Here is a 3,073-nt window from a genome sequence, read left to right on the forward strand (position 1 = left end):
GACGCTCTTTGCCGCCTCCTTCCCTTACTTTTTATTTCTTCTTTCTGGCTCGTTGTTTCAACTATTGTCACAGTGCTGGGAGAAATCACTTTACCATATCCATTTTGGCAGATTATTCAGAGCCACGAAATCTCCGAAAAAGCCGATTTCTGCCCCTAACAATGCTCAAGCATCATTGGATGTGTAGATATTATGTATTGATATTGTCAGCGATCAGAAATAGTAAAGAAGAGAGAGAGAGAGAGAGAGAGAGAGAGAGAGAGAGAGAGAGAGGAGGGAATGAAGATACATCGATCATTTAACTTAAAAAGAATATTAATAGACAAATGTGTTTATACATAATTTCTCCTTGTTTTTAGATTTAATGCTACTAGCCGTGACAGTTTTGTATAAAAAATTGACGTCTATTTCACAGAGTTTGTCTTCCGAGGCGAAGAACAAGGAACCAATGGGCCGATGTATATGTCGACAAATTTATTTGTTCAACATTTATCACTCGCATATTGTAATAATTATTTATCCTTTACATTCTCTATATAATCGATAATATAGCTTCTTTCCTATTTATCATTATTATTATTATTATTATTATCATTATTATTATCATTATTAGTAATTTTACTTTATAGCTTACTTGATAATTTTCAGTGCAACAATATTGTAGCAATTATCAGGTATATTGAATGTTCGTTTTGTTGAATTTTCCGCTGGAATATATTTAAAATTAGCGTAATTTTACTTTATAGCTTACTTGATAATTTTCAGTGCAACAATATTGTAGCAATTATCAGGTATATTGAATGTTCGTTTTGTTGAATTTTCCGCTGGAATATATTTAAAATTAGCGAAAAATTCATAAGTTTGGCTTATTAATGTCACTTTAAACTATTAAGATTCAAAATATATCAGCTCAATTAATTAGAAATATTATTTAAATTTTGTATATTTAACGATTAAATGTCACTCGACATTTTTATGCAAATACATAGAAATATTTCTTTTTTTTTTTTTTTTTTTTTTTTACTAAATTTTACGTAATACATGTTTTTGCATCATAGAGACTTAAAGCCTTTCGAAAACAACTTGTTTTTTTTCAATTCGTCATTAAAAACTTCAATATAATCCGAGTCATACATTATTTGTTCACATACTTTACCGCCAAGCGTCGCTCGATATATTTTTAAATCTCCTCTCAATACTTCCTATCGAGCCTTAAATTTCTATTTACTGCAACATTTTACTTAATGAGTATATTAAACTAAGTAAACCCAGTAATACTACAGTTGTTTCTTGCCAATATTTTATACGATTTATACGATTTATTCTACGACTTTAGAAAATGTCATTTAATTAAATTGCATTTTCATATCGTTGAGAACACAATTATAAAGAATAATTGGCGATGAATAATGATAGCTACGTTATTATATCGAAGACTCTATATTGTTTTACATAATTTATCGTAAGCAACATCTTCAATATTTTTCCCTCGTACATAGAGTGTAATTATGCTTTGGATCCACTCGGGTTCCGCTTCTATTACGTACCCAAATATATTTCCTATACCTCGAACTTACATTTTATAACAATTAAATATTACGTTTACTTGCATAAAATTGAACTTATCAACTAATGGTAAAGTCATATTAACCGATCAAAGATTAATATTTGTGGAGTAAACAAAAATTCACCACCTACTGATATCCCATATTGCTCATCCGAGCGAGAATTCCACGTTTGGATGCTGCAGTGTGTGTGTGTGTTTTTCCTTTTCATTTTCATTTTTTTTTTTGTTGTTGTTGCAAAAAAGGAGTGTCAAGATATAAGAAGACCCTGCCTACTTGAAACGGACTTTATTTATATCCTCTCTGTGAGTGCGCATCTCCGGATAGAAAAATGAGGGAAATATTTTTAGAAGGAAGTAAGTAAACTCCTTCCCTCTCCTTTATATCATTTCCCGGGAAGATCCCGAAATGCTAGTAATTCCCACGATCCGCAGAATGCAACTCTGGGGCGCGTGTGGGCCTGTTGGTGACGGTGCATGTGTGCGAATTGTCGACTCAACGATAATGTCAGGTAATCTCGTCTATTGTTGAGCGTAACGGAAAGACGACGGAATGGCTCCGAGACAACCAACTACGTGCTCATCCCTCCTATCTTTCATCGACTGCAAACCCCATGGATTTTTGCAAAATCAATGGTTTTTTTTTTCTTGGTTTTTTCGTTTTTTGTTTGTTTGATTATTCTTACTGAAATATTTTCGAGGCAATAAAGTATTTATATTTTTATTAGAAATTGCATTTAGCTTTGGACCATCTATGGCTTCAGAGAGAATGAAAGTGCGCTTGTTTAATATTTCAGAGATTTTACATACATTTTTAGAATATGAATGAGCTGTTTTTGCATAAAACGTGACATAATTTTACGTGAAAGTTGTCATTAAATACGCAATCTTACAAAATCATATTAATGACATAGTAAGAATGTACGATTAATTTAAGGAAAAATGAGGATGACAAAGGTTTCAAAGGTTTGTATGAAAATATAATTAAACGATTATTCTAGATAACGAATAATAGAATACTAGTCGTATAATTATTTAATTTCTTATCAAAAAGGTATATATATTATATTATTATATACTAATATAATAATACACTATATAATGCATAATTGTTATATAATAATAATAATAATAATAATAATAATAATAATAATAATAATAATAATAATAATAAGAAAATTTATAATACAATTTTGCAACAAGTTTTATGATTAATAAATCAGGAATATAATTTATGAGACATCCGCTAATATAATCAATAAATCTAAAAATCCGATAACATGTAACATATATATGAATATATTTATAATTGAATAAATAATAATTATTTACAAATAGAAATTATCATCGGAAAATATATGTGAGTGGATGGGGCGATTTTAAGAAAAATTACAATTCAACGAATTCAGTCATATTACTTATGATTTACATTACAAGACAAAATTACATTGCGTCCACACATAATAAATTCGTAGTCATATATATTATAATATTGCCGAGTCAACGCAA

This window comes from Ceratosolen solmsi, unplaced genomic scaffold (assembly GCF_000503995.2).
Source record: "Ceratosolen solmsi marchali unplaced genomic scaffold, CerSol_1.0 scaffold33, whole genome shotgun sequence".
In the NCBI taxonomy this organism is placed as follows: Eukaryota; Metazoa; Arthropoda; class Insecta; order Hymenoptera; family Agaonidae; genus Ceratosolen; species Ceratosolen solmsi.